Raw genomic sequence first — 13,359 nt, forward strand, 5'->3', positions numbered from 1 at the left:
CAAATTCCAGCTCTAGATCTAACAGGGGAAGAGAAACGTGTAGTGTTAACTAAACAAACAAGAGCCAGAGAGGGTTCAGCCACAAAGAGAACTTACTGCTCTTCCAAGGGACCCAGTTTGATTCCCAGCACCCATGTCACAGTGGCTCACAGTCCTCTTAACTCCAGTTCCAAGGACTCCAACACCCTCTTCTGCCCTCTGCAGACACCAAGCATGCATGAGGTGCACACACACACACACACACACACACACACACACACGCACGCACGCAAGCACATATACACATAAAATAATCTTTTTAAAAATCATTAGAACCAGTTGCAGACAACAGAAGATTTCACACATAGAAACATTACTTACTACATGAATTATCCTGAGAATTGCTTTAGTGGAGGGAGAAACATTTCAGATGGGAATGATCTTTATTGAAAAACTGACTTGGAAAACTTCATTGGATTTAGGTGTAGTCCAGGGAAGTGCACTGTACTGAAGAGTGGACCAGTACACTATGAGCTCAACAATTCATCGAGCTAAACAATAACAGTAAGAAGTCACCCCCCCCCCCCCCCCGTGGGAAGAGTGCAAACACAGATGGTATCTGCAGCAAGACTGCTAGCATTTCCTCCTCCTCTGAAAGAGCAGCTCAATCTGTTGGGCATTGCTGAGTGCCCAACCAAACACTACTTCCTTACTAATGGAGAGGCAGGTGAGTCAGTCTCAGGAAACAAGATTGAAGAAGTTACTGGGGAGCTTTCTGAGACCCATCCTATCAGCACGATCTTTATGCTTTTTCCTCCTACCTTCTTTCTACCTGAATTTGCGCAAGAAGTTTTGGACAGAGTACTCACCTCAAACCCATGAGGCAATCATGAAAGAAAGGCCAAGAGATAACATACCTGGACATGATTAGCAGCTGAATCAGTGTCAGGAACCATCTACCTCCCACCAGACATCCAGTTACTCACAACAAATACAATCCTGGCTGTTACAGTACACAGTTAAAGAAAGAAGCAAACGCCAGACCAAAGAATTTAAACTTTAGACCACAAACAACAAATTAGAAAGGTAAAGTAATGAGGGTAGACAGCTGCTGCTGTGCAAACAGTATGAGTAGATAATGAGAGGTAATACAAACACAAGACTTAATGTTATCCAGTGACGAACTGAATGTGGAGGAAGCCAGGGGAGTGAAAGACAGTGTACAGAGTTCAAGCTTGGGAGATCTGTAAAACCATTACCATAAATAAGGATGTTGCCCTTTGATAATGGAAGATGAAAAAATAAGTACTGTTTTCCACATTTTCATTTTTCATTTACATTGTAGTTAGATAATTATACCAGAATCTAGCTGGCAGCTAAAATACGAGATGGCCTATTTGGAATATTTCACGACTGGGGTTAAAAACTTGAGAACCTTCCCAATACATGTTATCATGGACATAAGGAGAACACTGGTTATAACAGCAAACAATTAACCAGGAGTGGTGGTGCCTAGAGAGGAGGAGGAAGGCCACACAGTGAGAATACATTAGAAAAAGCAAAATAATTAAATAACTGAAAATAAATCCAACAAAACCTTAAAGCATTTGCTATGCACAAAGCACTGCTCTAAGTACTCCAGTTAAGAAGGGAAAAATACCTACTAAATAACAAGCCTGGTCTACATGGGGAGTTCCAGAATGTAGAAGACTCCCTCTCCCTCTGAATATGAATTATAACTTGGGCATGGTGCACACCTTTAATCCTAGCATTTGGGAGGCAGAGGCAGGCAGATCTTTGCAAATTCAAAGCTATCCTGATCTATATATTGAGTTCCAGGACAGCCAGACCTACACAGTGAGACCTTGTCTCAAAAAAAGAAAAATAATTATAATTTGAAACATATTTCTATATACAATTATAAGTACTTAATTACTAAAGAAAAAAATAGAACTAGTCTTTAGTTATAAAAATATATCATGAAACTGTTAGTGTATAAAACAAACAACAAAAAAAACCCAATTGGCAATTGTTGGAACAGATACAAAGTTACAAGTTTTCTGAAGATTATCTTTGAGTAAATATGCAAAACCTTAAAAGAATTTAAATTTGTTCAAACTCATGATTTAAAAAATATTTTTGTAATTTGTTACGTAGTCTTTGTTAGTTCTACAAGTCAATTAAACACAGCAAAAGTGGATCTTTAAAGGCAGTTAACAGTAAGTGCTTACATAAAAATAAAAGGAAGGTCTCAAACACACTAACACTGCTTCTCAGGACGACAAAAAAAGAACAACTTAAACTCAAAGTTAGGAGGAGGAAGGAAATAGTTAAGAGCCGACAAAAATAAATGAAACAAATTTTAAAAACAATAGAAAATGTAATAAAGCTAAGAGTTGGTTTTTGAACAGACACAAACAAGGTCAATTAAAGTAGATTGTTAGTCCTAAAGAGTAATTCTGCTAAATACACCTGTTTGTGTTCACATTGTTTGTGAACTTCTGACTTCCTTCTGCACTAATTTCTTCGTGCTGAAATGTCTCTTTTAGTAGTCTTTTGCTCTCCGATGTCTGTCGACACAGTCATCGGGTCTGCAGTCATATCTTTCCATCTAGCAATGTAAGACTGGGTTCTGTTCAGTGCAGCAAGGTTTGCCAGTTTCTTGGCAATAGTGTTAGCTTATTTTTACTTATCATGATAAAAACTTCCGGCATGCTATTAATCGACAGCGTCATGTCCCGACTTTCTATTCTAGGCAGGTCTAAGCAACCAGGCATTCCAAAGCTGCCATTGTGTCATTCACTCCGATTTCTACTAGCACAACTCTTTGTCTTCTACAGGAACCTCTCAAGAACTTCCACATCTCTCAGCTGCTCTTGCTTATGGTGACAGGACTAGGACAGTGAGGGAACAGAAAATGAGCAGGAGGCACAAAAGGCCACGAGGATGTTAGCACTGCTCTGCACTCCTGAAACGACTGGTAACTGATAGCGATGTGTTTGTTTTGGACATCTGTCAGGCTGTACACTTAGGACTGCGCTACACTTCAACTAAAAGTTCATTTTAAAACATTTTAAAGCCAGTTGTGGTACCTCATGCTTATGATCTTAGCACTTAAGAGGCAGAGGCAGGAGGACCACCACAAGTCTGAGGTCAGCTTAGGCTACCTGTTGAATTCCTAGCCAACTAGGGCCACATAGGAAAACATCTCAAAAAACAAAACAAAACAAAAAACAAAAAAAGAACCCACCTTTTTTTTTAACCTGAAATAAAATGAATTTTTTTTTTTTTTTTTTGGTTTTTCGAGACAGGGTTTCTCTGTGTAGCTTTGCGCCTCTCCTAGAACTCACTTGGTAGCCCAGGTTGGCCTCGAACTCACAGAGATCTGCCTGGCTCTGCCTCCCGAGTGCTGGGATTAAAGGCGTGTGCCACCACCACCTGGCGAATTGTTTTAAATTTTAAAAAGGCTATCTTTCTTGAAATGTGTTTTGCAGGCACCTTAATCTTTAACATATCCCAACTCCCTGAGACATGCAGACACACACGCAGACACACACACACTGTATACACATATTGTCTTCACTTTTCCCTAACAATTTGTAGTAAGTCTCAATATAGCCTACCTGGCTATCTATATACAGAACCAGTTCTGGTAATACCAAGTTAAAATTTCTGCCTGAAGTGGTATATGATGCTGACCCAGTCAAAACAAAATAAGATTCTTAGCTCCATCTTAGGATCTGAAAACCTACACCGACTCTTCTTCCTAAGCCTGTAACTCACCTAAGGCTATGGCATCTGGAGAGAGGTTCACTGAGAGGAGAGAAATGGCTAAAGGTAAATTAACTGCAGTCCATGTTACACGGTCAGGACAAAGCCCCAAGTCTCCATACAAGGAAGCCAGCAAGGTGCTCTCACTGCTTGTGTTTGTAATATGAAGGTATGTTCAGCTTGGCTTTTTTATTTTCAATGCTGAGGATTAAACAGAGAGCCTCATACATGCTAGGTAAGTGCTCTACCGCGGATTTTTATATTTCCAATCCTTTTTGAAAAGATTTTAAAATTCTGAGACAGGGTCTCATAGGTTAGTCAGACTAGCCTTGTAGATGCTCTGTAGCCTAAATGGAACTTGCTTCAGCCTCTCTAGTAGCTAGTAGCACACGCCTGGCAATCAACCTATTTTCTTTCTTTCTTGTCTGTTTTGTTCTTGTTTTTCTGTTTTTTGTTGTTTTTATTTTTTTGTTTGTTCGTTTTTCAAGACAAGATTCTCTGTGTAACAGCTATGACTGTCTTGGAACTCGCTCTATAGACCAGGCTGGCCTTGAACTCATAGAGATCTGCCTGCCTCTGCCTCCCATTGCTGGGATTAAAGGCATACACCACCACTGCCTGGCTTAGTCAGTCTATTTTCATCCATATTTTACATATGTTTATATTTACTTTTTGGATTCAATTACACATTTATAACAGAAAAAAAACAGTGTTAAGTGGAACATACCATCTTAAACACACATGCAACATAACGTAAAACTCCACAAGCACTCAGTAAATGTTTGTTTCATGAAAATGAATTTGGGTTTTTTAAATGTACTGTTTTTCTACAGAAAAGAATCAAAAGCATAAGTGACTTAAACTGGTCTTTTCTGTGAATGGAGCATACTCACACACCCAATCGATGACTATACTACAGCTGGTGCCAGCCACCGCATTGATTCATGCTGTGTTAGTTTCGTCTCACGGTGCTTCTGTAACATCTGTACACACATCAGCGCAGTGTAAAAGACATCTCAGCACCGTTATTTTAACCTTCTTGAATGGCTCTTGAGGATCAATTCTCCTAGTGAGAAACCCTACAGAAACTAACACACACACCCACAAACACTAACAGACACACTGGAGCATCTCCACTTCCAAAGTCTCAACAAAGCAAACAAACCCCCGAACAATCAAATTGTCAAGAAAATAAGTATATATTTTGGTGCATTCACTCTACAGAAAATATGTTCCTCGGCTGTTCAAATAACCTATAGCTTTTGTGTAACAAAATAAATATTAAAAATAGAATAGTAAGTTGTAGAAAACTGTAAGCTTTAAGATAACCATTTTATATAAGCTGAGTAAAACTGAATAGTTCATTAAGCACATTTACATATATTAAACCAAAAAGAAAATTAAAAGCAAAGATAAACTCAAAATTCACTAGTGGGAGATAGGTAGCCATAAGTTACTGCAAATTCTCTAGTTCTTGAAAAGAAGGTGGTTTCAAGTGCTCAATTCTGAACTTGCATCTAAGTTATTTCTGATCTACATTTACAGAATTTCTCCTCATACAAAATGAAATGCACAATGTAGTCATGGTCTGGACCATGCTCATACATGTCACCAAAACCCTCTAGAAATCATCATCACCACACAGTTCTCAGCCTCCCTCTCGTCTGTCCCTGCCCAGCAGCCATCAGTTCTGACTTCTCAGAGGTTTATGGTTTTGTTTACTGATCTTCTTTCATCACTAGACTGAAAGTTTCTGGAAGGTGAGAAGTATGATGTCTCATTAATTATTTATTTCCTAGTCCCTGGCACCAAAATGATGTCAAATAAATAAAGATTAAATAGGAGCTATAATGAATTTTAATTATGTATGTATGTACACATATACATGAAAAACCTCAAATACAATCATTTTAAAATCTAATATTATCCACATTTACTCCTGCACTTTAGAATTCTAAAACACTTGACTTTTCAAACAAATGATAATGAGAAAATAACATAATAGATTGGCAAAAGTATTAAACTAGAAGCCAAGAGAACTAAAAATTACTTCTAATCAATTCTTATTGCAAACTAATTATGTTTGATAAGGGACTCTTACCATCCTCGTTTCTGTAATTAATAAATCTACAATGTCCCTCTCAATTCCTAAAAGCCTATAATTTCCACCCAGTTAGTGTACAATCCAACACTAAATTCTTCACTGAAGTGCAGCAAAGGAGACAAGGGAAGAATGGTCATGATTATTAAAGCAGAGAAAGCTGTTAGACATTTCATGCACAATTAAAACATGAACTAGACCTTTACAGGGAAAAGCATTTGAAGAGACATGGCTCAGAGTTAAAAGAGCTTCCTACTCTTCCAGACAACCCAAGTTTAATTTCTACCAGCCCTGCCTGGTGCATCATGACTACCTGGAAGTATAGCTTCAAGAGATCTACTGCCCTCTTATGGCCTTTCCAGGCGCGCGCGTGCACACACACACACACACACACACACACACACACACACACACACACTACAAAGATTGGGGAAAAGAGAATTTAGCCAACAAAAAGCACAGCATTATTCGCAGGGACCAGTGTGTAAAAAACATAGAAAGAATGTGCAGAACACGTGGAACATACAGGTTTCAAAATAGAATTGAAAGCTAGTTAAATGATCAGCTTATGATTTTCATGTCTCCAGTTGCCTAGAATTAAACCACCTGAAAACACTATTGTAGAGATATAAAAAGCATTTAGTGTTTCTACACTAGCGTGCCAACATGTGCGTGTTGCAATCAGGAACACATACCACTTTTAATCCAACAAACCCTCTTCTGTTTCACAAACAAAATAACACAGAAAAAAATACTACTTTTGAATTATAAAAATTAAATGTGTTACTTGCTCAAGAAAATATATTTTAAGAGAGAATTTTAAAAAGACAAACAGCTCTTTCAATAAGTTTTGTTCTAAACTAGTGAATGAAAAGAACAGCAGTAACTCACTGAGAATGTGGTATTAGATAAAAATGCACATTGAGAATTTTCATATTTTAGTTTATATGACAAATTCAGCCAGTGGCTCTTTTTGTAAACAAACCTTTACTGGAACACAGCATGCCAGTTATTTATGTACTACCTATGACTGCTTCTGCATTACTAAGGCACCACTGTAGAGTGGCAAAAGAGACGATCAGGCCAACACAGTTAAAAACTATCTGGCCTTTAAGAGAAAAATTTTGCCAACCTAGTCAAAATCACTGATTCTCAAAGTGTAGTGGTTCCTGGATCAAATTCACTGTCTCACCTGGAAACATGTAAGAAATGCAAATGTAAGGATTCCACTCCAGACCTACTGAAACAGAAAATCTGGAGACAGAACCCAACAAACTATATTTCAATAAGTTCTGTATGTAATTCTAAGAACCACTGGATTAAGGGACAGTTCTCCAGTAGCTGGGAAGAGATAAGGACCCACCTAAAACCTGTCTTGAAATCCAATAAAGGCCTAAGAAAGCCTCAAGGAGACTGTCAGAAAGGACTTTACCTGAAGTGAGGAAAAATGCCACTGAACACTAGGAAAGGAGATTCTTCTGAGGTAATACTAGCAAGTCTCACCTACAGCAACACAGACAATACAAACATAAGGCGATTGTTCTATGAAATTGTGGGAAACTGCAGAGGGCTCAAAAACTGTCTTTTTGGGCAACAAAGTATTATTAAAGTAAGACAGGGAGAGGCCTGGTTGCCATGGCAGCGGGGAAGCAATCAGAGAAGCTGGCATCTCAGCATCTCTCCTCCGTCCATTAGTCCATGATCTCCTGCAATCCAAAGACTGGTAACAAAGGCTTTAACACAAAAGCCTTTGAGAGACATTCAAGATCCAAATTATAGCAGTAGTACAAAATAATAGTTTTCATTTGGGACCAAAAGATTATTAAAAACACTGTGGCAAGAGACTTGTGCAGAATAAAATAAAAGCTATGAAATGACTAGTTACAAGCACACAAGAGGAATAATTATAATGTGAGAACCTAGCAGAAGTCATATAGGCATTATTAGAAGTACTACAATAAGCCATTGGGAACTGATACTCACTTTGAATCAAAAATTTTATCAGAAAAGCCTACTGAAATCAAATGAAGATGTTCCCAAACTATCTTCATTTGGGAACTCCTGAAAGTTAGCCATTTCTTCATGCTGCTTCTAAGCCAAGGAGATACTAAAGTGGGCTCAAACAACTTAGCATTAATACTCTTAGGGTTTACTGTTGCTTGGGGCACCGACAAATCCTCAAACCTCGGTATCATCCTAAGCACTGCCACATTGTCATCTCTTGTTCTCCACTGTCATACACTAAAAGCTGCTTTTCACCTAGTAAATCCAGCTTTACAAAGACACACCATTGTAGAAATGGATGGAACTTTCTAACCCTGAAAATACCCCCAAGTGATTGGTGGAAGCCTGAGCTCCCTGGTGCTCTAGGCACCTGGCACACAGTTTGGGAAACTGAGAACTAAATGAAGGAGCCTAAAAAGGAAAAACAATGTTATGGAGGAGGAGCAAAGGAAAATTCTTTGCACAGTCATCCGCAAGAGGGCAGCACAATGGGGCTTAGGCGGCAAACCTTCCGTATGCAGGCTGTAAATACACTAGCAAGCAGTTTCCCCTTACTCTAAGGAAGAAATGCCTCTGGCAGCTCGCCTATGCACTGCCCAGCTAGCAACCTCCTTTACCTGCCCAGCTCTGAGTAGCTAAGACTTCCAAAAAGTGGCCAAACCATTTACTACTTTGCATGCATTTTACCAATCCTCACACAATCATCTACGACAATAAATTGTAAATCGTCTAAGAAAATAAATTTTAAGACAGCTGTTAAATGCACAGAACACCATTATTCCAAACTAAGTGTACACACACAGATCTAGCTCAAAAGCCAATGGTCTTTCCTATTTTGCCAGAAAAGGTTCCCATCTTTGAAGAACAACCTATCTGGGTGAAGTAGAGAAAAACATCATGTTTGCTTTCCATATTCAAGGCACCTTCAAATCACTAAGGAAAAGACACTAAAAGAAACAAATCAAGCTAGGTGGTGGTTAGCAGCTGCCCACACCTTTAATCCCAGCACTGGGGAGGCAGAGACAGGCAGAGCTCTGAGTTGGGGACCAGCCTGGTCTATAGAACGAGTTCCACATCACTCTGTAAAAGCAAAAATAAACACAAGCGCCTATCTAGCCAACACATACTGCGGCTTTCCTGTACAGGTAAATGCTTTGTTTTTTATTAAGTACTCTCTTAAGTCCTGGACACATCCAGTCTGCAGACGTTATCACGCGCAAGCAAATTCACATACAACCAAATGATCCTAACACTTGGAATGGGCGGTAAACAGGTGAAGAACGTGGAGAAAGAGGACCAAAAACTGATGATTCATTTTCAAATCTGCTGGGAATTGTATCAGAATATTTGCAGTAAGCGTACACAGCTCACTTGTACAAACCTATTATGAAACCAAAAGCAACCTCCGACTCCCTTATTCCTACTTCTGTTTCCCTTCCCTCCACATTTCTCCTCCCCTCCGTGACACACTCAGCTGCTCCTATCCTTCCATTCAGAGAAGAAGTTTTTCCCTGACAGATTAATAACCGGAAAGCAGACTGCGTACATTCAACCGACATAGCAAGCTTAGGCAGGTGAATACAGGAAGCATTCAATGTGGCAGTAGAAACCCAGCAAAAACAACCAATGTGTTCCCTCAAAACGTCTTTCTTTTTACTTGGAAATTAAGGCTCGGGCTACCTAAGGAGAAAGGGGCGATTTGTTTTCTCTGCAAAGCCACACTGTAAAACCAACCAAGAATGCTCCTTAAAGGATCCAAGAGACACAATAAATACCAACCAATTATTCTCCCACAGCAACAGGAAAAGTTCAGCACTGCCATTTTCGGAGTAAGCAACAATTAGCTCTGCTGTTCTACATAAGCATCCAGCTTCCCTAGCAGGCACTGGCTCGCAGATCGCAGACACCCTTGCCTTTAACTGCAGCGACCACACAGCCCCGAGCTCGTACACCCACCGTCGCGGGAGGGAAAGGAAGGGCCTCTTCTTCTGGGGAGGAAAAACAGTTCACATCTTGTTCCCGTCGCCTGCTTCTGGAACCTAAAAACAGAAGCAGCAGTCACTACCTCAGAAACCCAGGGCGAATAGATGCTCTTTTCTTCCCTTCCCTGCGCTGTTTAGATGCCTAGAAAAATTTACAGCAGGATAAGGAAGAGGGGGTCGGGTTCGAGGGCACACGGGGATGCGTACATTTATCACCAGCCAGACACTCCTTCCTAGGCTGCTGGGAACCCGCTCCGAAGTTCCCTGCCAGTAGCAGGGGCCAAGCGGGGAGCAGCAGAAGGGATCGCAGGGAGAACCGCCGCCCCTCCACCCCCAGCCAGCAGCAGCCAGGGACTGAACCCACCGGCGACACGGATCGGGCCACACAGGAGCGCCCCGAGGCGGGCAGGGGCTGCTGCTGCTGCTCCTCCGCGACGCGTCGGGCGAGCCGAGGTCTAGGGAGCCCCCGGGCCGGGTGCAGGAGGGGCGAGCGGCCGCCAGGCTGGGCCCTCAGGGGCCCTCCCGCGCGGGCTCGACCCGCACTCACATCCCGCAGCGGCGGTCACGGCAGTGGCCTGCAGCCCTCGCCCCGACCGGCACCTCCGGCCCCGGGGCCGCGGCCGAGGCGCCGACGCCGCGCGAGCTCGCCCAGAGCCGGGGCCCGCCCAGCCTGTCAGCGCGGCGGGAGGCCGTCGACGGCCGCGGCTGCCCGCTTTCTGCTCTCCCTCCGCTTCCTGCAGCCCACGCCACGCCCACCGCGCGCGGCCGCCGAGCCCGTCCCCGCCCTCCCGGAGGCCGCACGCCCCCTGGGCTCGGGCTCGCGACGCCGGCTCAGTCGCCCCTGCGCGGCGGGCGCTTGCCTCGGGGCGGGCGGCCTAGCGCGGCGGACCCGGGCGCCGGCGAGCCAGTCGGGGGAGTGGACGGGGGCGGGAGCGGGGGCCGACACGCTCCACTGCGCCTGCGCCGCCCGCGGTGTGGGGGGGGGGGGGGCCGGTCCTCCGGGCTGAGCCGGGGCGGGGAGGCGGGCCGGGGCTGCGGGCTCCCGGGAAGCGGAGGCGCGCGTGGAGATTCCCGGGGCAGCCCCCGGGCTGAGCGCGCGAGGAGGAGGAGGAGAAGGAGGAGGAAGAGGAGGAGAGGGGCGGGTGCGGGCTGGCGCTGCCTGGGGCGTGCACGCGGCCTCCGCTGGCCGAGAAGGCGGTCGGCCGGGAGTGAGTCAGCCCGGCCGGGAAGGCCCCGGTGCACCCGGGCTGCTAGAGTAGGCGGCCGCTGCTGCCTCCGCGGAGACTTTCCTCTCCCGATCTCGCCGCACCCTTTGTGCTTTCGCTTCCACGTGCGTGCAGCTCCCTGCCAGAAGCGCTCGGCCCGAGGGACGTGCCACCGTGGCCCGGGCACTGAGACGCGAGCGCTTGACTTCGGTCAGCCACGACTTCTGGGAAGGGGAGGGGGTGGAAGGAGAGGAAACGACTCGCGAGGTCCCCAAGAGCCACGTTCATTCATTCAAGAATTTACTGACCGCCTGCGAGGCACTGGGCTCCCAAGGACTGGAGACTAAAGCAACCTCCATTCTGTGTCCCGCTGAAGCTCCTCGTAGTCTCCTAGGAGCCACAAAATAATGCTTTAAATCTTCACTGCGCCGGATGTGTGATTGCCAGTCATGTGTACACACACACACACACACACGCACGCGCGCGCGCGCGTGAAAGTGAGTAGAGATGTTATTTTGGGATGACCAGGAAAGACCTCCTAGAGTGACATCTGAGCAGAAATTTGAAGGATGAGAATGGCCCAGTCCTGGAACTATCTGGTTTCAAGTAAGGAACCAGCAATGACAAGATGCTGAGAAGGGAATGTGTTTGGCACTTTTAAGGACCGAGAAAGAACTGTCTATGGAAGACAGTGAAAAAAAAAAAAAAAAAGGACCAATAGTAAGAGGACAAAGAAGCAGCTGGGACCATTCTGTATAGGACCTTTTAACTCTGGCTCTGTCAACCAAAATGAAGCCTTCGTAACGCCCATGTCACCTTACATCCACGATGCTGTTATTCAAAACTTACATCTAGTGGTTCATTTTCTTTTTCCTTTCCTTTTTATTTTTGAGTCAGGGTCTCACTATGTAGTACTTGCTGGCCTCGAACTCAACAGAAATCCTCCCGCCTCGCCTGGGGAATGCTGGGACTAAAGATGTGCACCACCACACCATGCATGGTTTCTTTAAGTAAACGTCACCAAAGCAAAAAGATAAGGTAGGCAAGGAAAGATAGATGATTGTCGATAAGCTTATAGGATTCAAGTCCCCTATCAATCCACACAGAAAAACTAAGTAACTTGTTTGTCTTAGTTTAGAGTAAAAACCGCTCTCGGTTAAAGCAGGACTGGGCCGATACTAGCTTTGAATGTTGAGTTCTTTTTACTCTGTGTACTAGAGAGCTTTCCAGCTCTTGGTATGATTCCTAGTAGTGGCATGGCTAGAGATTTGCTCACTTGATAATCAGTTCACAAAGTTCCCCCCATTCTCTGATAACGATGAGGGAGAGTTCCGAGGAATTGGACAAAATCTTTTATGACATTCAAACACCGTGGAGAAACAAATATGAGGTAGAGGATAAGACATTTAGATTTAGACCTTTTTGCATGGCCGGAATCAAAAGTAAAAATTAGTAGCTAGTTGCCGCAGTGGCACTGGGTGGAAAGCCAGGGGGCAAGATTCTGTCCTTTCACTGTGGTAGAGCATGGTAGCAGAGCTGTACTCCACACCCAAACAGTATCAAGACTGAATCCATTGTGTGAGATCAGCCCCTGAGTTCTCTGTCTTTTCATAGTTCTTAGTAGTTGTGCTATAAAGCCAAGAAGAGAGAGGCTGAGACAAGAAGATTCTGAGTTCAAGGTCAGCTTGAGCTACATAGCAAGACTTTTGTTTCAAATAAACAAAGCAAGCCTAGGTTGAAAAATCCATGGTCAAGGGTTCCCAGCACCCACATGGTAGCTCACAACCATCCATAACTTGGGATCCTCTGGAACTGAATCTAAGACCCGCTTCTGAGCTCCTTGGATATCAGGCATGCACACAGTGCACACACATCCAGGCAAAACACTCATACACATAAATAAATAAATCTAAGAAAGAAGTTATGCAACAGAGTCCAGGTGGCCCAGATTTCAATCAAGGCTTTTACCAAGACAGTCATTTCAATTTTCTAAGCTTCCTGTTTATTCATATAATGAAGAATATACTTTTCTCATCAGAATATGAGGATTGAGTATAATAGCATCATCATACTTAAAGAGACATTTTGAAAATTGGATGGAAAGTCTTTTAAAACCCTTAAGCACAGCTATTAAATGCCTGTCGTGGCCATGGAGGGGCCAGTTTACAGACACCATCAAGCTGGGAAAGCCTACAGAGTGCTACATAGTATCAGTAATCCCAAATCTTTGGTCCCAATTGCACCCCAAAGAACTGTGTAGCAGGCCATGATAAAAGCAGAGTTGGAATGGAGACAGAATGGGGATCTGCATTCTTAC

At 43.7% G+C, this 13,359-nt stretch overlaps 1 protein-coding gene across 2 annotated transcripts in view; it reads right to left on the bottom strand.

Moving 5' to 3' along the window:
• Positions 1-10,332, bottom strand: part of Jak2 (Janus kinase 2) — a 72,076-nt gene extending 61,744 nt beyond the window's left edge. For both annotated transcript variants that reach the window (XM_059259196.1, XM_059259193.1), the window contains exons 1-2: positions 10,202-10,332; positions 9,812-9,894 (exon numbers count right to left, since the gene is read on the bottom strand). The gene's annotated coding sequence lies outside the window, so the exon portion shown is untranslated. The remainder of the gene's footprint in view (positions 1-9,811; positions 9,895-10,201) is intronic.
• Between the last annotated feature and the right edge of the window lie 3,027 nt (positions 10,333-13,359).

Source organism: Peromyscus eremicus, chromosome 1, assembly GCF_949786415.1.
Source record: "Peromyscus eremicus chromosome 1, PerEre_H2_v1, whole genome shotgun sequence".
Lineage (NCBI taxonomy): Eukaryota > Metazoa > Chordata > Mammalia > Rodentia > Cricetidae > Peromyscus > Peromyscus eremicus.